Here is a 24,889-nt window from a genome sequence, read left to right on the forward strand (position 1 = left end):
TTCATCTTATCTTAGTCAAAGATGTAATTATCCCGTTTAACAAGCGCTTTTGGGTTCTCTTACTGTTCAAATAGTTGTGATATTTCAGACACGTTCAATTGTTTTACTTCAGGCACGACTTCGTAGACGAAACTATTACACGGCGTCATGGAATAAATCGTTGTCAAATGGTAAATTTTTGGAGTTATTCATTTCACGTTTGGAATAAATTTTGTCTAAGACACGGTTTAATTTAGAGTAGGGCGAGACTCAAAGGTCCAATTTGCTTTGTACCAGTTACAACGAATAACACAAATCAAACAAACAACCATCTGACTATGTTCAATAAAACTTCTATCTAATTCATCATTGCAGTAATGTATTTTTTACGAAATAATAGCTAAATTATTCAACCAATGACAAATTTAACTTTATGATACATTTACAGATATAACATTGTTTATAACCTTGATCTGGTAGATTCGTCAAAAAATATTTATCAGCAGAGTTCAAATAACTATTTATTTAATTTATGTCTGATAAAATTTCTCTCAGAGCTGACACTAAAAATTATCAATCGTTCCTAAAGATCGACAGAGTAATACAAATAATAATTCTCGAGAACTAAAAGCGTGAAGCATAAAACTCATCAAATCAGAAGAAAATTGTATCAATACTTTCAACATTTAATGCACAATAAACTCTCCGGAGAGCATCGGAGTGACTGGAGGGTACGCAGTGAATAATGAAAGTGATTTCCACAAAGAGGATTTCTATAGTAGCACCACTCGATGATTGCCTTGAAAGCCCGATTTTAATTAACGATCAAAATAGCTTTACTTCGGCAGATATAGAATACCTACCTCTTTATCAGACTCAGAGCTGGTGAAAAATCATTTAAATTTATTAAGAACATTTCGAATCTTATCGCGAGAAGGTTGGTGGAGGGATGCTGACAATTGGATCGTTGGCAACTAGCCAGGTTGATAGATTAGAAAAATAATAATAATAATACGATGAAAATAGAAACACTTAAAATTTGTTGAAATATTGAGCTCAAATTATTAACATAAGTCATAAAAAAATAATATGTTACTAGTATATTTAGATAGTTAAATTGCTTTTGAAAATTACCAAGAAACATATCATTTGGATTTGATATTTCATATTAAATACTGTTTAAAGCGCAAATCTTATATGGTATCACTTAATTTTGTTTGAATACAAGTAATTGTTCATATTTTGGTAGTCTCTCAAAATTACACTCATTACTGAAATTTATTTATATCTTATAGAAATATATTTCTATTACTCTAGTTGTTTGATTAGATTATGTTTCTATGCAATAAAATGTATATTTTCTTATTTGCGCCTACATGGTATGAAGCCCCGAAAACCAATTCAAATACTACAAACAAATTACAGCAATCCGGAAGATGTTTCAAAAATAAGGTCAAATGCACATGGTTTGTAACATTCGTCTTAATTATTTATTTTTGCGTTATTAATATATAATTTATTACAAAAATTTTATTTTTTAGCTAAAAAATTCTATTTACAAATTTTATGTTTAGTCGACGATTCAGGTCATTCTGAATCATTTGAACCCAAACGTGTAAAAAATATTGGAGTGTGTGAATGTCTGTGTATGTGAGACAAAATTCGGCTGAACCTGTTTTAAAAATATAAAAAATGTGTAAAAGACATCAGCTGGGAATTGTGCTGATTAGTTTTTAGTAAAGTTCGGCAAAGTCGTTTTTTTATAATTAATTGTTACATTTTTTAAACATGAAACTTAGTATGCTGATATGGTTCATGATCCTAAAGAACACCTTAAAATTTCGTATGCTTACCAAATGTAATAAAACACGTTAATCCCCATGTCAGTCATATGTGGCTGACGCTAAGAAGTTCTACATGAGCCATGTCCGACATGCAGGTCTAAGATACGCGACTTAAATACTTCGAGAGAAACAAGTTTTAATATGAGGCCCTGTCAATCATATATGTGTGACATAAAAAATAGCGCTTTTCCATGAATTTTGGCAAAAAAATTGTTTCCTTCATACATTAAATTTTCTTGATATTGTCTATCAAATTTACCATAGCCCACGTGAAAATTTTTCTGATATTATCGTGGCGACTAAACTGTTAATTATAAAAAATCACTAAAATTTAAAATAATGGACCGTGTCAAAATTTGAAATTGTTTAAATGTGCATGAATATTATTGTTTTACACATATCAGTTAAATTTTGCAACCTGCCTTAAGACAAAATGTCTCATAACATTTCTTTAAACTATCAATTTAACATATAACGGTATAAGCATCAATTTATTTGTATGTTCTGGTGCAGTTTACAAATGTAACCTTGCTCAAACCTTCTCGTGGCTCGTTGGTCTAGGGGTATGATTTCCGCTTAGGGTGCGGGAGGTCCCGGGTTCAAATCCCGGACGAGCCCAGCATTTTTTGTAATTAAAAATTATATTTGTAAGCCCGTTATCAAATCAAGTGGCCTGGAATTGCGTTGGACTGTATAGTTTCCGTGGTGTAGTGGTTATCACATCCGCCTAACACGCGGAAGGCCCCCGGTTCGATCCCGGGCGGAAACATGATATTTTTATAATTTTTTTATTAATGTAATATTTTTTTTTATTATTAATAAACAAATTCATAATCTCGGTAATACTTAAAATATGTAAATAATCAATTTTTGGTTTATTTAATATATAAATATATTTAACTAATCGCGATTTTTTTAATAGCAATCAAAACTTTGCGGTTCCATGAGTGCTATGGCAAAATTATTATTAGGCACCCCAATGGTTAATCTATCTCTATATAGTAATTTTTATTATTAGAATTTAGCTTATACTTATTTTAATGCAGTAATACTCGTAATAGAATATTTTAAATTGAAAAAATATATTTTCAAGATAAAAAAAATATCACTTCTGCTTGATATCAGATTGTTATACTAAGTTTCATAGAAATTAACGATCTTTACCAAAAACTAATCAGCACGATTCCAAACTGTTATCTTATAATCAATTTTTATATTTTTGGAAATCCCGGCCATAGAAAAATTGGTATAGTTATGAAGCAAGGTGTTTACCTTAGAACTATTCAGATGTTGTATGTTGTAAAATTTGTAAATTTTTGTATGTCATATAATTCAAGTGTATTCTTTAAATATTTTTGTCTATATTTAATTACAATATTTTTAAAGAAACATAAAATTAGGTTCTCTAATTTTACAAAATGAAATCAATGCTAACGAAATGCAACAAAATTAAATGCTATTTAACTCAGAATCTATGTCGATGCAAATGTATGTTCCGTATAGGTAGCTACTGATTACAGTTGACGTCCAAACTTAAAATATGTTTGTAGAACCCGAAATAGATTAAATAAATAGTGTTAAACAAATTAATTTAATTTATACAATTACAGAAATTAAAGTATGTCTGAAAGATATCAATTGAAAGTTTTTAGTGAAAGCAAAAATATTGTTTTCGAAATACAGTTGTTCAAGTCAAGTTTCAGCTAAATAACTTAACCTCAATTTTTAGATTAAGTTGATTATGTACACAGTACATGTACACGCATAAAAAATTCACAAATCTTGGCTTAAGCAATATGACAATAAAAATAGTCATAATTAAATAAAATTTAGTGAAATGAAAACATAAACTTTTCCAAAAATGTGTCTTGGCTCTCGTACTAAACCTAAAGAATATCGCGACACCAGAAATATACTCAGATTCCGACGAAGAAAATGATTCTATCAAATTCGATTCCAATCTCTCGTCGGCTACCGAGTACTTTGAAAATCGCGATCAGGGAAGTTTCATATTGTCTTTTCGCTATCAAGATCAGTTCTGGCTTTGGTGATTCTGTATTTATTGGCAAGACATGTGGCATCTCTATGATAAAGTAAGCGAATATTTATTTACACTATGAAAACAAATAGTATCGTTCTGATAAATTGATAGATTTTGGCACAGATTGATGGAATCGATACAATGCGAATTACTTATGGAAATAAAGGAGAATGTTTTATATCGACTGACTCAAATCTTGAAGGTCCACAATATTATGGATCAATTCTGTTGTAAAATAGACCAATGATATGGCAAAGCAATGCTATGCAGCGTTTATCATATAAAATCGTACTAAATACTGAAAAAAATGATGTGGTTGTTCTGCGGTCAAGCGTTTCAGATATAAAACCTAACCTAGAAAAAGCACAAAAGTAAAAAAAAATCTTATCATGAGAGCATCTTTCTAATGTGCCATAATTTAACATATGAGTGAAGTTGCATTTTATGTGTAGAATGCCTTTTGACAGGTTTTAGTATCATTTTATATAAGAAACGCAGCCTTATATAGCCTTGCCATAATATTGGTCTATTTTAAGGCAGAATTGGCCTCTCATTTGCTATGGACTTCATTTTAATTCCATCGCCCCAAATGTAAAAAGAAACCGTACTGTATTGAATAACGTTTTGGTTAACGAATGGGGGGTATTATTGAAGGCAAGTTTAACATACAAAACGTTTTAAAAATGCTATCATGTGTCTAGACAGTATAACAGAGTCTCAATCATTCAGCCGTAGAGCAATTCACACTTCGATACGTCTATTTGAATTTGCATGGAGCAGAATGCGATACAAACTAGAGAGAAAGGATCTATAAAAGAGATTTGTCTCCTTTTGAATATGTCTCCGGTTTCTATGTCGTTATATGATATGAATGAACAAATACATCTTTTACAACTGTAAAAGAATTCGTACATAAGTACGACTTCGATGTACTAATATATTGTGTTTAATATTTGTCAATGCTCTTTATGGGTTAATTCAGGTAAAATAATATTTATTATAAAATTAGTACAATGCAATACATTAAGCAAAACGGTTTCTGACTTTTTTTAAATAAAGGATAATAGGCTTTTGAAGTCTATATTGTGTTTGATGTGTTCTGTCAGCATAGTTTTAAATTGTTTGTAATTTTTAACTTCCTGTAGAGCAGGTTATATTAAACGCAAAAAATCGAAAATCAAAATTATTGGAAATTGTATATGTGTTTGTGTGTGAATATATATGTCTGTGTATGTATGTTCGGATCAATTTTTTGGCGACGTTTACGGGAGCACGGACCAACCAATTTGTAGGATTGTTTTTGTGTTGCTAAAAGCGTTCCATTAAATTTGGGCTAGTCACCATATAAATCACAATCTGAGCAATTAATTTGATATTCCAAATTCCCAAGGCATTCGATATTGAACAAAATTTTAGTTCTGCTAATAGTATTATTAAACATTATGTAAAATAGTTCACTATAGGGGCTATCGAAACTATATTTCCATTAAAAATCTTTTCATAACTATTATATAAAATTAATTTTCTGACTAAGAAAATCACATTTTTTATATTAATTACCATTCTTCATATAATGTTTTATTATTACCTCCTCTAACTAGTTTTGAATGCCGAATAAATGCAGTTACAAAGGTATCATGAAAATGCAATTTTCCAGCTTTTCTTTCCGTTTCTGTCGTTTATATATATATTTTCATAATAGCCTCGACTATATAACACATTTACATTTATTGCAATGTGGTGCTGATGGAGTTTTACTATGCATAAGAAGGTCATTATTGCTTCCGAAATAGCATATTGTAGAACGAACTATATTTGGAGCTATAGTAAAAAGAACTATTGCGAAGTAGAAGTATTTGGGTATATATGCAAATTTAATAAAGATTCAAATATTATTGAACTAGTAGCTATAAAACGATGAATTAGTTATTTTCTGCTTGCATTTGCAGTATATTTTGTGGATCATGCACTATTTGTAATTCGATCGTTTGTAACAAAATAATACTGAGAGCAATATTGTGTGACATAATTTGTTAACCTTCATTGTAGATTTAAAAAAAATAATAAACAATTTTATTTCAAAATAAACAACTGAATTAGAGAAAATAAAAATCAAATTTGGATTAAGTGATATTTTGCCTTAAGAAAAGTTGCATGATTTTCCCGATATGTGTATATCGAATTTTCTGGCCGAAGTAAAATATTATGTTGTGTTAAGCCGATACAACCCCTTACTTATTCTTAAATTCTTATAATATTTTCCAGATATTTTTATCTGTAATCTAATACATATCTATATATTATTTATCTGTAATCTAATACATATAATTTATATACTATACTATATATATAATTTATTCAAAGTGCCACTGCAAACAACGTCAGCTATGTATAAACTTTACTATACTAATTCTATTCTTAAGTTTGTGAATGTTAAATAAGGCGCAAAATTGCACCGTGGTTCAACCATTTGACCTATGAGCTCCTGAATTTTCTATGCATTCTGATTCATTAATTTCCAGACCAAACTGGCATTTCTAATTATAATTTAAAAATTAATATCGAAATGACCACAATGCAGTAATTTTGTACGAGAAAATAAATCCAATAATAAATGAATATATTTAATATTAAATTATATATATATGGAGTAAACTGCATGAGAATGTAATTAATGAATTTTTTCAGTACCTCAAAATAAATAAAATATATGTGAACAATCTGAAAAATTGCATTAAACATCAATTAAACAATCCATATGTTATATTTTAATTTCAATTTATAATGAGGAAATTTGATACATTTGATAAATGTACGCATGGAAAAATATTTTTCGCCATTAGGTACAAAAACTATATATTTTTTTAATTCGCACAAAATATTGAACAGTATTGTTACTAATAATCTCATTCACTTTTTAAAGTTTACAAAAAGCTAATCTGTAAACTATCTGTAAAATAAAATCAGTAATTTAGCAGCGATTTTTGAAAGTCAGATAACCTTTGTGGTTCTATAAGTTAACTATTATTTTTATTTAACAAATAATTTGATGTTGTTTTTTTCTATGTGATATCGATCTTTAAACCACAAGATTTCCAGTTCAAATGCAGCGCAACGCACGATACCTGATATCAAGCACAAGTGCTATTCGTTTTCACTTAAAAATATAGTTAAAATTTCTATTTTTGATTTTTTACGATCAATATAATCTACTCTAAAGAAAACAATTCAAAACTATGCTGACAGAACACATCAAACAGGATAAAGACTTATAAGCCTATTATCCTTGTATTTCCAAGGAGGATAGTTTTTAGTGATATATCACATCACAATTAGAAGAGAAATTTAAAAACAAAGGAAAAGGGCAACCGATGGTTTGCTTTCTAATAAAGCTATGCAATAAAGAAAAAATACATTAAAACAGCACTCCGCACCAAGATTCTCGAATAATAATAATGAAATATTTAAAAATCTTATCAAAATTATTACTTAATACTGAAAAATTAGGATGCTCACTAGTATAATGATTAAGCTGAAGGATTCGTGTGTTCGAATTCCGCTCTGGAAAACCTGACATCGTGCAGTAGCGATGTCCATTTTCACTTGAAAATTTAGATCAAAAATATGTTTTCAATGAAAATAGTCCATTTCGGCTCACGGACCTGTCTAAGGGCAGTAACATTAATTAAAATGTTAATAGCAATGTATAAAAAACTAATGTGTTAAAAATAATAAATAAGATTAGAAAATAATAAAAAAACAATGTATAAATTTAGAATTTGGTTTAGAAATCAAAAATCTTGTGAACGGACAAATGCAAGAGAAAAGGCAGAAAAATGCTTTGTGATTATTCATATACGACTATCATAGGATAACGCAGGAACCTGACCATTATTGGCTACAGGGAATAATATTTTAAATATGACATTTTAGTATTTTTTGTCTATCATTTTTCATAAGTAAAATACATAAATAGTTTGAATAAAACATGTTTACGTCTTTTATTTCCTCTAAATAAAGATAAAAAACACTGTTAGTTACAATAAAGACAAAAAACTGTTGCCACGGTGCATCAGAGCAGATCGTAAAATGATTCCAAATCGTAAAATTAAGTCGTAAACTAAAACAATATTAATATGATAGTGGTTCTCGTTCTAACATATGCACAATATGAACATTAATGGAATTGCCCAAGAGGAGAATCATCTGGTTAATGTGAACACTTTGCTTGACTGATTATTCTACATTAATGCAGCAAGACAAGTTATGCCGTCTGACAAGTTCATTGCGAGGCGAATATTAGCAATCGCTTCTATGTTACTTGTTTTTGAGTTGTTTTCATAATCAGAAAGCTGGTGGTCATATTAAGTTGAAGACACAGGTGATTGACAAATAGATATATGTTGACGGACTTGTCTGTCATAGTCAAATTGTTACACATAAATTTGTTTATGCATTCATTCAAGCAGCAAATCGCTTTTCATTAGAACAAATACAGTCACAGTCAAATATGCCAGGTCCACATCATGTGTAAAGTAATAGTTTTATTTTACATAATTTCCTAGATCGAAACAACCCAAATAGCTCTAAACAAGGTTTGTTTTCTATTTGTTAGAGCATCTTGCATCTCACAAGATACAAAAAATTGGAGCTCCGCGATTGAAAGGTCCGCGGTTGTCGTCGGCAATGTTTACTCAGACATGTGACGTCACATACCCTTCTATGTGTGAGCACTATATACAACGGAAAACTGATGAGAGCTAGCAGTCCATGTAGTATAAAGTCTATGATATAAATACTTAACGATTCCTGTATACGCAAAAAATTGAAGTTCATCGATTCCCTTCATATATTTTATTCAAATATCATTACACCAGCGCACCAACTTATTACAGGTTTGCGCAACCTTGAAGAAGCGATTTTGCATAAATTAATGCTAATTCATTCGTAGTCATTAAATCACAACATCTGTTGTCTGATGGACGATTAATGAGATTAAATATACACAGATCGGTTTACGTCCTCTAATGTAAACACATTCAGTTTACATGGAGGGAACATGTAAATAAAGTTAACTTGCTGTTTAGTACAAGAATGATACGTGTGCAAGGAATGCTAATTTTATTTGACTTATTCTGTAATTAATATACAAATTACAATTGTGATTTATGAAGAAATATATACACGTGTAAATATTGTAAAGCACATTTGCTTATCAAAATAAAAATATTTTTGTTTTTGTTTTGTAATTAACACATCAATAATAACAAATATCAACTCATATCTATATTTTTACCAATTTTGTGATTTTGTCTTTGATGTATATTATATATTCAACAAACAAATAAATTTCCACCTATTAAATTACTCATCGGAAGAATCACAGATTTTGGCATTGCACTCTCTACAGGTAATTTTTTGTTTGCTAATTAATAATGGAACAGGGATTCACGAAGGCCATAGAAAGAAACAACAAAACCATTAAGAACTATAAATAATTAATCATATTTTATTATGTTTTTATAATAGGTGTTTGAATATATGCATATTAAAATCTACTGTCATTAATAATTTATCAACTAGAAAAAACTTATATGATTGCAATTAAATGGAGATTGAAAGTTTTTAGAGTGAGATTTATAATATAATATGTATCGTAAATCAGAATATGATTGAACAATTGTTATTATCATCACATTAAAATATACTAAAAGTAATACAAAAAAGTAATAATACACTGAAAGTAAGTAAATAAATAAAGTCCCAAAAATTACAAAAGCGAATGTAAATTGCTTTCCTTGTCTGTTCAAAGGACAAATTATTTTAAATCATTAATAAATCATATTTTGTGTTATTGAGGTTATGAAGTAGTGGATCGAAGACTTTTTTATATAATTATAGGGCCAAGTTTCAGGTAAAATAGGCCATAACATAGCTTTGTTATGGCAACGCTATGTTAAGCTGCTTTCTTGGCACTAAAATTGTAAAAATTCTATGTATTTGTTATAATATCAGGCGTTTTACACATAAAAGATTATGTTATGAATGAATAGCACAAGAATGCAGTCATGAAAACATTTGTGATTTGTGTGCACCTTCTAAATTAGGTTACGCCTGACTACACAGCAAATACATAGCTTTTTCACAGTCTTTTCTTGTGACAAAAAAGAAAGGCCACTATATTTTACTTTTTACTCGTTGCTTGTTAAAATTTATTGGACATTGATTCTTAAATAGTTAAATAGCACATAATATTCTGCAGTGATTTAGATTTTCTTTTGGCAATAAAGATAGCAATATGTTTCCAACTAAAAATAGTCCTTACAAAAAATCATCAATATTGCAGAATTTGTAATAACAATATCATCAAATAGAGATAGAATAATCGAAGTAAACACACCAGCTTATAAAACTCGTTAAATTGTTATTGCTGGTAAAAATATAATAAAAAAATATTTATAAAACATTATTTGTACAAAGCAGGTTCCGGTAATCTGATAGCAATTAAACGGGAAAACTGTTGTACTCTCATCCTGTTTGTTCAAATTTTTATATTTTCCTAAAATCTGCATATAGCTATTCAAACATGTACGCATGTAATAAAATGTGCGAAATAAAATGTACTTCATATTATTCTATATAATATCGAAGGCAATAGAATAATATTTGCAATTCATAAATCGTTCAAAATAAACTTGAATAGATGCATTCGAGCAAGACCATGTATGTTTTCAATGTCTTTTGAAGCATTGGCAACAGAACCAAGTAGAGATTTTAAAAGGACGAATAACATAAGGAAATAACACAAAATCGACTATTATAAAAACACGAGAGATATGCACATAGTCTTATGTTGGAAACATATTTTCTTTGCGTTCAGATGATGGACTCGAACATTCTAGAGAATATTTCGAGAGAAAATCGATGTTCTTTCAAAGCAAAGGTGTAGGAACTTTTGAAGAATGGAGAGGAGACATCTTGGTAGATCAAAATTCCACAAATGTTTCCATATTCAGTTAGTAATGATTTTGCTTTTTTATTTAAATATTGTCAGATTATATTCAATCAAAGTATTGCTTAAATATAAATGTAGTTTATAAAGTGAGTTGGATTGATTTTGCTAACACACAACTTAGGCCGCAAGGCACTTACTTCAAAGTTTATGTGAATGTCATTTTTAAAGGTAATATATAATTTAAATATTCATTTAAAAAGTAAGTATTTTATGGTCGAGGATAAAATACGTTGTATATACATTAAGTCAAATTTTTTCTTTATTTTTAAATTTTGGTTATTGCTCAAGTTCCATAGATTCCTCGTCCCATAGGTTACTAAATCCTTGTTCATATCACATATAAACATGAGTAAATTCGGATGAGAAATTCAGTAATCTTACATCATTCATGCATATTTATGAGTTCATTGTAGATCCTTCATGTAAATATTTGCTGTATGCTTTATTACATACATTCAACCTTAATTTGACAATTTAAACCTTTATAGGATTTTATGATACTCTGAAATACTAATTACTAGTATTTTTGAAACTTGATTATCTTCGTACAAAAATACATGTCACATATATAAATGTTACATGCTATATAAAAAAAACTGATTGCTGGTAATGAAGTACTAATGTTCAACTAACATCAAAGTAACAAAAAACTTACTTTTGACTCTTTTTGACGCGAGTCTACAGATCATGTTAATATAGGGCGCTGACTTAATGCAATAATGGAAACTTGTTTGAATAAACATACATAATCTTTCTCGCTCTGGATCCTATCTCAAAATCAGTTTAATTTAGCTGTATTCTGGAACAACTCCATCCAATCTTCTTATTAAACTAAGTAAACTGTAGACCTCCTTTATATTCTTCTATTTTCCACGTAAATTTCATAAAATTTTCACACGTGTGCATAAATGAATAAGTGTGTGCGAATGCAACATCATAAAAGCACGAAGCTGTACTTTACAGTTAAGCTCCGAGTCAAGGAGTGACATAAGCTAAACAAAACTTAATGAAGTTCTGACGGGTAACGCGAATATTATCAAGCAGATTATGTTGTGCCATACAGAAAAGGATTTTGTCGTTCAGGATATGAAATATACTCAAACTCGATGAGATAAAATGCAGAATATCACCAGCATATTAAAAGACACATCAATATTTGTGAGAAGACTTTAAAATTTAAGAGAACAATTGGATGATGAAATAGAAATGCAACGGTAACTCTATGTTACAAATCTATTTGCGATCAGGCGTTTTACACATAAAACCTAACCTGAAAAACGTACGAACAATTCATCATAAGTTCAACTTTCTGATGTGTCTTTGATACCACATACGTGAAGTTAGATTTTAGGTAAAAAACGCCTGATCGCACAGCAAATACATAGCTTTTTGATAGTTTGTTACTACCAATTCATACAAAGATGGACCCGTAACATAGCGATACCATGACGATTCCAGTTTATCCGACAATTGGCCTCTAAAGTTTCATTATAACAATCATTTTTAAATTTAGTTATAACTAGTTGTGTATGGCATCGTGCCTTAAGGCAAATTGTTGGAACTTTCCGTACCGTAATTAAAAATCTTGGTACTGTACTCAAAAAAATTTACTCAAAGTGTGTACATATTATTAAAATCTCTATAAAATATCTGATAATCTGATGTACATATGTCCAATAAACATTTTTGACCACCAAATGACATTTTTTTAACTTACTTTTATTGAGAGTCCATAACCGCTGGATCTGCCTTCCCAAAATTTAAATCAGTTGTTCATCTTGTCAATACAAGTAAAATGTTTTTTGAATTATTAAAATCGAACGCTCCGTTTTCTTAAAAACTGAGTAACTATTTTTGGCACTTTTTGTCCTGTATCTTCGGAACGGCTAGACCTACCTTCGACAAAATTTGCACGTCTCATTACCAATACGAATCGAATGTTTTTTGAATTATTCAAATCTGTTGATCGGTGTTCCCGAAATGATCGACGAAAATTTGTATCCGCAAACGCACACACACACACATACATCCATATTTTAAACTATACCAAAATATTCAGAATCGTTTAAAACGTAAAGATATATTATATAAAAATGTTCATTTTCGATTTTTTTGCGATTACTATAACTTACTCTACGGGAAGTTAAAAATATATTTTTATACATAAAGTAGTGCAATAGCGAATATAGAATTGAACCACAAATACAGGGTGTCTTAAAATTCGACGACAAGCAGAAGAAAAAAAATAGGAAAAAAATCCCATGTGGTGCAAACATTATAAGCATTTTCGGTAATTGTGGATCATTTTTTTATGATTATAGTTATTTCTATTATTTTTTAAAAGTTAAAGCCGTGAATAACATTTCCAAAACAACTTTCAAAAATAATAACAAAATTGCTCCATGTATTCTAGAATTAAGACTATTTGCTAAACTACGAACTTAACTTACTAAAATGCATTTGGTAATTTCAGCTAAGAGTTGACGTATTAAATCAAGTTTTGAAAATTTTACATACCTTTTTTATTCCTCTATCATCTAGTTAATTTTATAATTTACGAATTTTCAATTATCTTTCTAAAAATATCTTTGTATTTTTATTTCGTGCATGTACAGTTTTGTCCTTGCAACGATTTCTTGCATATTTAAATGTTTGCTATTTTTAATTCCTAACACCTTCGCATAATATATTAAACATTCCGCGAAAACTGGGTCAAATAAACTTAATCAGCGCATTTTCAGCCCCAAACGCATCATGAGTTAGACAACTTGCTTGATGGAAAATATAACGATAATAGTTATTGTTATAGTAGTATTCTACTACAATTTATATAAAAAAGTAGAGTACAAAGTTTACATCTGAGCTCCTACATCTCCTAATACTCCTATAATTATTCCGGAATAGGTATTTTTTCAGAGTCTATATTTTTTTCTGAAACGAATTGCTTTCATATAAATTTGACAAAACTTGTTACTTATTTTTAAAATATAATAAAACAATTCATTAAAAATTTTTTTGTCAAGTATGGAATATACAAGCAGCTATAAAATGTAATCATTGAAAAAATAGAACCCTCGAATTACCGGACAGTCAAATGTCTTAAAGAATACTTTGGGACGATTAAAAATAATTCCCTATTTTACACATTTCATGGTATTTAAAAACAATTATATTATATAAATTACTTCCTGTTTTTAAGTGAACAACAAACTAATCACAATAATGAATTTCTAGAAATAAACATCATCACCAAACCGACAAATACTCTTCTCATTAAGGTAATGATGAAATAAACCAAACGAGGTTTAAACACGATCTCTATATAATTATTCTGCAAGCTTTGGCTTATAAAAGTTGAGGAAAATTGTTGATGTTTGTTTTGCATTTAATATACATTCAAAATAATATTGCAATTACAATTGCTGAGAGTGCGCAATTAATTTATATTATGAACATAAATAAATTAATGATCTAACTATAAGTATGCTATAAATCTAAACTGATATTAAGTGTTTTTGCTGTTGTTTTTTTACTTTTAAAAATTGTTTCAAAAATATTTTATAACAACCTACTAATTTTATCCTTCCAAACGGGTTGAAATTATTCTAAATATTTATATTTTGAATTGAATTTTATAAAAATAACTAGTGGAGTGCATGGCATCATGCCATTAAAAAACAAAACCCAAAAAAAATTACACAAAATGTGTACACATTATAAAAAACTCTATAAAATATCTGATAATTTGATGTACATATGTCCAATAAACATTTTTGACCGCCAAATGATTATTTATTACTTATTTTTATTGAAAGTCCATAATTGCTGGACCTGCCTTTCCAAAAATTTAATCAGTTCTTCATCTTGTCAATACAAGTAAAATGTTTTTTGAATGATTAAAATCGGACGCTCCGTTCTCTTAAAAACTAAATTACCATTTTTGGCACTTTTTGTCCCGTATCTTCAGAACGGCTGAACCTGTTTTCGACGAAAACTAATCAGCACGTCTCCTTATCAATACGAATCGAAATTTTTTTGATCATGATCGTGTGTATGTGTTTGTATCCGCAAACACATACACACACATACACACACATACATCTATTTTTTCTAAGGTATGCCAAAATAGTCAGAAACATTTGAATCAAAGATATATAAAAATTTTCATTTTCGATTTTTTGCGATTACTATAACTTACCCCACATTACAAATCGAATGTTTTTTAAATCATTCAAATCGGATGCTCTGTTCTATCAAAAATTTGATTTCTATTTTTTGCACTCTTTGCTTTTTATCTCCGTAATGGCTGAACCTGCCTTTGCCAAAAACTAAACAGCATATCTCCCTATCAATAGGAATCGAATGTTTTTTGAACCATTCAAATCGGTAGATCCGTGAGCCCGAAAACGTGAACGAACAAATGCGAACACACACATACACACATCCGTGTTTTCTGAGGTATGCCAAAATGTTCAGAAACCTTCAAAACGTGGAGAAATGCGAAAATTTTACGCATTACGAGAAGTTAAAAATGGAATGGAAATAATAAATCAAAATTATTCCTAAACAATTTTAATATTAAACATAAACATTGATTACATCTTCAATCAATCCCCAAAATATCCAAAACATCCAAGTCATTAACTCTCGTCAAACTTTTCCGAAAAAACATCCCTGAATAAGCAACAATTTTCGACAATGCGAGTAACTTTTGCCCCACTTCAGAACCGAGAGGGAGTCCCAAACTTGCGAACACAAAACGTACCCTTGTATATGAAGGAACGAACGTTCGTCCAATGTTCATGTAGCATCATGTTCATAAGTTAAGGATTCCATTGTGCTCCCGAGAAGTGTGTCGTAGTTTAATGAAAGACTTCGAAACATCGTTTTTCATCAATTTAATTAAAATTCTATCTCGCCGCAGAAACCGAACAGCCGAGGCGGTTCATTCATTCACCGTGCTCGGCGTTATCAATACACGGTTCTATTGAACCGGTAATTAGTCCAAGTCAGGTAGCTACTCATTATCGACAATTATCGGTGATAATGTACGGAGTAATAAAGGTACCGGAGTACGGAGCTCGGTAAAAGGTTACACGGCTTGGTAATATATAAAACAAAGTTTTAGTGTAAGAACTTAGAAAGTAGAACTAGGTTTCAGTATTTTGTATTAAATTAATTGAATAGAGTAAAAAGTATCGTCGACAAGCATATAGCAAAATCTCAAGAAATTGATAATTAGAAACTGATTACAAATTCTGGAGTTTGATTTGCATAGCACATACCTACATTGTGATATAGGTTTTAAACGCCAGACTGCACAGCAATCACATAGTATTTTGACAGCTTTTAGTACCATTTTATATGAAAATTGAAGCGTAACATAGCTTTGTCATAACACTGATCTGTTTTACGGTAGAATTTCCAAAAAAAAAAAAAAAAATGGTGCGCGTAAGGTTCACGCGCGATTGAAGTAAAACTTTTTTGCTATTTTACGAGATGGCACTCAAGTTAAAAATAAATACATTATATAAGAATTTTGAATGATGTTCATTAGTAATATGGTAACGCCCGTAATGAACACATTTATTAATGCCAACCATTATACATATTTATTTAGTAATAAATTATAAATTATATATTTATAAGAGTATTAAAAATAATTATAATATTTGAAAACAGTAATGTAATTAAAGTCATTCTTCAAATATGACATGAACGGTTTGTCATTGTAATTAGCATTTAGGACTTGACTCGTTAGAAAAATGAAGTAATTGCTGATTAATAAATTCTATAATATTCGTTCACACAGTGGATTATGTTAAACAACGCCTAAACAAATATTGTTTTTGCAACTTCACTCATCATGTAATTGCGTTTGAAAAACTTCATGTAATTAAAATTAACATACATTCATTGACTGTTTGTATTTTTGTTTTGACTTTTTCGTCGGCGATATAATCTCATTCTTTGAGCAGCTGTAATATCTGTCTTGCCTAAAAAATATTTCTCATTTTAATAACTTCAAAGATTTATAGAAACTACGAATATTATATAAATTATTTCAATAAACTTACTTTTCGTACACGGCACAAATGTTTTATTTGTTTTGTTATTTTCATTATAATTATTTACGGCGGACAGTGTATAATATTCTTCTGATTCAGGCATTTTTATTGAATCAAAATTTGTACTACGATGTAACCTTAAAATCTAATGACATTCCTTTATAATGTTCCTAGGTGACAACGAAAGATCTCTATTCACTCGACACGACGACTAATCACAATAGACCCGTATGTAAATGATTTCATCGAGAGCGAATGATGAACATTTCGGGCGTAACGCAACTTCCGTTGCATTTTCACAGATTGTCGCGCCTAAAAAAGTTTTACTTCAATATGAATAGTACATTTATATGAGAGAATATTTATTATCACAGTATTTTCACAATGCAAACAGTATGTATCATGGTCCAAAACTAGGAAAACCAAATATCCTAGTTGGATATTAAAATTGTTATTTAAGACAAATCCCTAAATAGAATATATAGTGTATATCGTAAACTGTTAGAACTGTTTTATCTGTTAGTGGTTAGAATATACGAAAAATGCCTCGAATATGTCGCGATTCCCTCAATGTGAATTTAATTGCATTCGATGACAACGTTCCCATAAAATAGTTTGGTGCATTCCATAATAAACAATACCGAAACGCCTTTGATTTATGAGTTATGCGGTGTTATAAAAGAGCTGGTGGATATTATTGGAATGGTTGGAATATTTCAGTATTCGACCAGGTCTGGTTAATAACTTTTTACCGCAGGAGAGATACTGGAATTAAAAAATACATCCTTTGGGTAACATACCAGTGGAATAAAAAAGTGTTTACTCTCATAGAAAACTTGAAAAAAAACTATTTTCTATTTTCTTCCTTTGCATTATAGATTTTTAAATTAAAATAAAAAGCAAATAGTATAGAATTAAGCATCATTCTAGTAATGAAACTTGTAAAATTGAGTGCCAAATCAATTGTATAGACTTGCAATATTATTCAATTTACTTCAAAGTAATGAGAAGTCTGAAGTACCTATACGAGATTCATCTACCTATGTTTTTATTTTGAATGTCAGATTCTACATTACGAATCAGCATTCCTCTTCGACATGGGCGATAGTGAATGCGAATGCTCAATTGTAATATGTTTCGAAAATTAAATTCTCTGTTATATTGTTAATGACCACACCTAGAAGACAATTACTCCGCACCTTCGCTTTTGTATAACGTAAAATAACAACGAAAATCGAGTCAGGCTTATAGTAAAGAACAAAAGATTGTGTCAACACATGGAAAAGTGCAAATAGTTTCATAAGATGGATAACATTCATTTTTTTCATTATTACTAAATCAATTTTTCAGATATTTCATAGAGACTTTAAAAATAAGTACTAATTTTGATGCATTTTTTTTTGGGTTCTATAGCAAGATCTTTAATTTTTAAAACTTTACTTATGCGGCACTTTTTTCAAAATTTCAAATTTTTAAAGTCTTATACTTCAAACATAAAATTTAAATTTACAATTCAATTTAAAAATATATATTTCATATGCATTATTGTAAAAAATATGACCTCAGATGGATTCATTCGACATTTCTCAATGTAAACATTCTTAAGTGTTTGTTGCGGTAAGATTGTCACATTGTGTAATATATGAACGATAAAATATATATAGTAATTATAATTATCTATTTGAAAATATTTACAACATTTGTTATAGATCATTGATCAATATATATTGATTATTGATTTTTTCCTCAAATATTTATGGCGCAAATGTTCCATTTGATATTAAATAAATTATATTTAGAAATGAAACCGCAATTAACTGTTGTAGACTCGATGATAATGTGAGTTTATTGATAACTCAATTTACAACGAAACTGATATGATATAAATTTTGATATCAATTTATTAGCCCGACAATTGATCGCTCACTAAAACCGAGAGAACAATTTTTGCCATTGTGAAAAAATAATCTAGCTACAGCTTGCTAGATGCGACATTCGCATCAGCGTAGCTCCAAGTGTGCTGTGTAGTTTAGTCATCACATTGGCGTCATTCAACTGACATCTGTCAAGAACATTTTCATTCCGCCACATATTTAACTCTGATGCGGGAAGTTCTAGCAGTTACTAACTTAGTAAATAGTATTAATGGAGATGTAAGTACATTTATCAATTGGTATACCTTGCATTGAAAATTAGTGGTGTATGGCATCGTGCCTTAAGGCAATTTGCTGGAACTTCCAGTACCAAATGAAATTTTACATTTTTGAAAAAAATTGACTTTTTTGAAAAAGTCAGTTCTTCATCTTGTCAATACAAGTAAAATGTTTTTTACACTATCGTACGGGAAGTTAATTAAATACCGTACCCATTACTAAAAACTTATCAAAATTAACTTACCGTAGGGTAAGTTGTTGCAATCGTCTAAAAATGAAAAATTTGAAAAGAGCACGTCCAGCGGCTTAGGAAATATGGAGCAAGAAGTGAAAAAATGACCGTTTTGAAGAGAATGGATCAACTGATATGAATGATTTGAAAAACATTCGATTCCTATTGACGGAAAGATGTGCAAAATTTGGCCTTAAGGCACAATGCCATACACCATAAAATATCTACTGATTATGCTACTATTCACAAGGATTGATACAGATTTTGGGAGCATCTAAATTATTATTTAATTGGTTTAGTAAATATAATTTATTATTATAAATTTCATATCGATTTGAATAAACAATTTATAAATATATTATTATCCAATTAAATCGAATAAATAATTTCATTCTGAGATACCTCTTTCAATAAAAGAGTTCTTGTCTGCGGAACTCACTACTCACTATTATGTTCACAAATATTTCTTAACTCGCCCATTATTCACTTAACTATGGATGTTAACAGATTCAATTTAACATTGACTACATTCATATATACTCACATGTATATTCATTAAATTTCAAATGTTTGTATACAATCTAGAATATAGGCCAGCCGTTAAAAAATAAAACATATACCGAAACATAATTTTTTGGCTGTTCTTTGAAAAGATATTTATATCTCGTCTTAGTCATTTCAAACAAAAGTTGCCTAGAGTTTATTAAATAGTTGACTTTACTAACCATGCAAAATTTAATTATACCAGCGAAGAGAGAAACTGATTAGAAACTCAAAATAATTATAGAATTTTTTACCAGAAAAAAATAATGACAAAAAGACATAATTACAAGTACGTGGTAATAGAAGATATATGGCAAAGACACGAAGGCTTTTACGTAACTCGGTAGGAAAAAAAACATCCGCTTCAGGTGAAATTCATAATCCACTACATTTTGTTAAAGAACTCCATAACGAATATATAGTCAATTGAATATTGTTTTATAATCTATCATAAAAAAGTACTTATAGGAGGTTACGATTATTGTGGTGATTACTTGAGCAGTAATCTTTAAATTGCATGTCTGTTAAGAAATCTTGCTGTACACGGAGATCAAATAGATTTTCAATAGAATTTACACTTATAAATGAACAAAAATTACTAGGTGTATGGCGTCGTGCCCTAAGAAAAATTGCTGGAACTTACCGTACCTTAATGAAATGTTCAAGGCATATTAAATGTTTTCAAATAAATTATTATAAATACTGTTACATTGTCTAATATTTATAAAAATTATATAAACTGAATTACAAAGTTAGAATTATTTATTTAAAGTATATAAGTGAGCTTTAGAACTTTAGCCAGAATTAAAATCTAAAATATTTTCGATACAAAAAATTGAAATAATTTTCTTTTTCCAATAGCAATTATTTTGTGAAAACAAGCAGAAAGTTCATTAAATCATTCAAATCAGATGCTTAGTTCTCTCAAAAACTGCAACTTGTACATTCAGCTCTGTATCTTCGAAATGGCTGGATCTTTCTTTGTCAAAAACTAATCACCTCTTCTCCCAATCACTACAAATTGATGTTTATTGGATAATTCAAATCGGATACTCGGTTCTCTCAAAAACTCGATTTCTATTTTCTTAAAAACATTCGATTCTTATTGATAGAGAGAAGTGCTGATTAGTTTTTAGCAAAGGCGGGTTCAACCGTTATGGAAAATATTTTAACTAGAAATATGAGGCAAAAAGTGCAAAAAATGAGAATTTAAGTTTTGACAGAACGTAGTGTCCAAATTGAAAGATTCAATAGAAACATTTTATTTGTAGTGATGAACATTTTTGGAAAGGCAGGTCCAGCGATTTCAGAGATCCAATGAAAAAAGTTAAAAAATTGTTATTTAGTGATCAAAAATTACCATTCATTAGGCATAAGCACATCAAATTATTAGATATTTTATAAAAATGGTCATAATAAATACAAATTTTGTTAACTTTTCTATGGGTTTCGTTAACAAGATTTATAAAATTCAAACGTTAGATTGTGCGACGCGGCGCTTACGCGCTCTGTATTTCATCTGAAACAGCTAAACAACGCAATCGCTTTTTGATGTTTTCAAAAATAATACAAAAAATTCAATTTAAATGAATAAAAATGGTTTTATCAAAGTTTTCAAAAATATTGGAAAAAAAATATTCTCAAATTGAAATTGTCAAAAAGCAAAATGGTTTTACCAAGATTTCCATTTTTTTTAAAACCTTTTAAAAATAACAATTTGCAAATGATCCTGAACTTTGCTTTAAGGCACGATGCCATACGCCAATATTAGTTTATGATTTTGTTCTAACAACTTTCATGCTGGTCTATTAGGATGTTCAGTCAGCCTGTTTTCTTGCTCCTGACAATGATGCCTGCGTTCCTAATTTCTGATCGAAAATGAATACAAAAAAACAAAAACAACTTCAAAAATAAACTAGTTTATATTACAATTCCTGTTCCTTTCTTAATTTTACATAAGCCATTACACAATTATCATCGTATCTCTCTATTTTGTGCTATTTAATCCGGAGTCGGTTCTATTCTATTCGTGCCATTCGTCCGTCGCATTACCTAACGATACGATAATGTTATGTAGGCTGACACCATTCTGAAAGTCAATGTTACGACTATGCCGTAATAGACGTCATGTTTTATGGAAGATGATACAAACTTTCGTTTTGTCTGGAAATAGGTGTCGGAGCTGATGCTGATAGACGATAATCTAATGTTAAGTGTCCTTAGGATAAATACAGATTATATAAGTAAACTTTAAAAATGGAAACAAAATTTGTACTTATTCTTAAGGTCACCATAAAATATTTGATAATTAGATGTGCATATGCCTATTAGTCATTTTTTTACCGCAAACTCGCATTTTTTTAAAAAAAAATTCATTGGATTTCCAAAATTGCTCAAAATTTTAAACAATTATTTACCGTCAATACATCTGATATCACTACTGCTTGACATCTAGCTGGCCGAGATGGGTATCTAACCAGTAGCTTCTAACTTAGAGTAATTTACAAGAAATTAATATCACTATCTATACCTGTTTATACTATAACACTTTTTATTATTACATATCATAAAAATGATGAAATTTACTAGAAAACAATTCTCTCACAATCTATTTATTATTTAATCCTAACATTTTAATCTTTTACGATTAGATCTTCTTTGATTCCAAAAATACTTTATTTTTGTTATTTTGACTTTTGGTTTCAAATAAACATTCAACTAGTTATAAGTTGCATTCTGACTTGAGGAAAGTAGAATGAACTTTCCGAAAAATCAATTTATTAATGAAAATCAATTTTTATCTAATACTGATCAGTTTTATATTGCAGCAATGCCCCCGAAAAACTTGTTTACTCATCATCATATTTTAGATCTATAATCTGAAGGGAATGAACTTGATATCACTACTGTTTGACATCAATAAGCTGAGCAAGGTGGGAACTGAGAATATAACTATGTGTAAGTGGAACAGTTTTTTAAATCGTTCAAATCGGACGATCTGTTCTCTCAAAAACTGAATTACCATTTTTGGTACTTTTTGCCTAGTATATTCAAAACGGCTTCACCAAAATCTAATCAGCATGTCTCCCAGTCAATAGGAATCGATTTTTCTTTAAATCATTCAATTCTGTTAATACGTGCTATCCAAAATTATATCCAAACATACGTTACATACATACATCCTACATACATACGCACTTACATCAATTTTTTTCTAATTTTTGCCATAATGCTCTGAAGGCTTTGAAACATTAACTTTTGCGATTATTGTAACTTATTCTACAAGAAGGTAAAAAAATCATAATTGTGTATTTTAAAACTAAGCATCTTTTCCAAGTCTGAAAATCCATATACCAATTAAGTTTTTCTCCTTTTTGTAGGTACTACCGTTTTGTCGAAATCTGACGAAAATCATTCAATCCGAACCATTTAATCAGACTTATAAAATAATTTTAGAATTATCATTGTTTGTAATAAAGAAGTAGAAAATTCTGAATAACAAAGTTAGAAAATGATTAAAATAAAGTTATTCGCTCGCACGACGGGACGAAAAAATTATATGCGGTCATAAAAATATCATAAATTATTTTGTGTACTACATAAAAATATTACTATTTTGTTATATATATCTAAAGGATCAAAAGTCCAGAAACGTTAAGAAGTAAAAATTATTTCTCATTTTTTTGATTACCCCGTGGTAAGTTAATTAGTTCATTACGCTTGACTTAATAGTTCTTTCATATTTTATTCAATAATCTATCTCGTTAATTAATTTTTCTCATCACCAGTTCCACTCATAACGATTCATGCAAATTTTAATTAAAGCATTCATGCTTATTGCATAATAAATTAAAATATTCTTGAAGAATACCGCAAAAAGTCATTACGAAATGCGAAATTAAACTGGGCATTGAATTAGAGTGACAAAGCTGTTACTGATGAGCACCTTGAATAAATAAGTACCACTTAAAAATTAGTCAATTAAACTAAAAAACTAGTTAACACATTTTGAAATACTTCTGGACCAATTTCGAAATGAGGGCATATTTACTAGTCAGACTTAATTATGGGAAATTAATGAAGATGTCTTGTTTCGAGGTGACAACAGTGACGAAATTTTTAATGATCGAACATAATTAATTCAGAATTGATAATGATAATAGCATTAAAAAAAAAAATTGCTCTGATACAAAATACGTAAGAGATAATACATCAAAAATAAATAGAGAAAAAGGTTCACCATCAATATATCAAAAACAATTAAAGATAAGATTTTATCAGGAACAATATTTGAAAGTAGAGGAAAAAAGATTATGATTAGTCATGTATACTCAAAGGCAATTCTTGAAAATCCATGACAAAATTACTCTTGTTCATTGTTAGGGTGTGAGCACTGTTGTTTAATTTACGAGACCTGATTATAACCTTCAATTAGATATATGTCATTTTATTGTTTTGTGAGAGGTACTGTTAATTTTAAGTTAGATTCAACATTTTTTATATATCTTCTATAAAAGTTTACATGTGGGTAGGATAAAAAAGTCCGACTAAACCTTTACTATAATTGCTCAAAGTCAAATTGGACCTTTATGCCCCAATCAATCCTACTGAATTCAAGAAGAAATCAAGAGCTTCAAAATATTAACCAAAACATTTCTTCGTACCAATATAACTATAATTTTTAGCTATTTCACATAACTTTATTTGATTATAAATAGAAATTTAATATAAAACTCTGCATTTAATATAAAATTTTTATGTAAATTGTTAAGTTTCGCACGTGCATGAATATATTTATTATTCTCTAAAAACCATTTTCAAGAAATACCTCAAGCAACGTATTATCTCGGAGACTACAAAAAACAAAAGACTTGCTAGTGCAAAAAATAAAAAAAAAACATGCAAGAAAGCTCACATATTGTAAAAGAGCTTTTATGAAAAGAATATACTTCGTCATTTTGAGTTTGGACAAAATCTACAAAGCTCCCTCGAGGTACTTGAAACGTTTTTATAA

General features: G+C 29.3%; 1 protein-coding gene and 2 non-coding genes across 3 annotated transcripts in view; 2 read left to right on the forward strand and 1 right to left on the reverse strand.

Annotated features, from left to right (window-relative positions):
* LOC113386249 overlaps positions 1-24,889 on the reverse strand; it is a 169,627-nt gene that overhangs the window by 48,978 nt on the left and 95,760 nt on the right. The gene's annotated exons all lie outside the window — the stretch shown is intronic.
* Trnap-agg lies at positions 2,370-2,441 on the forward strand. Its single transcript has one exon. It is a non-coding gene; the product is annotated as a tRNA-Pro (tRNA).
* On the forward strand, positions 2,520-2,592 carry Trnav-aac. Its single transcript has one exon. It is a non-coding gene; the product is annotated as a tRNA-Val (tRNA).

The sequence above is a fragment of the Ctenocephalides felis genome, unplaced genomic scaffold (genome assembly GCF_003426905.1).
Source record: "Ctenocephalides felis isolate EL2017-DRISC unplaced genomic scaffold, ASM342690v1 CF-g0.4_SCAFFOLD_03571, whole genome shotgun sequence".
In the NCBI taxonomy this organism is placed as follows: Eukaryota; Metazoa; Arthropoda; class Insecta; order Siphonaptera; family Pulicidae; genus Ctenocephalides; species Ctenocephalides felis.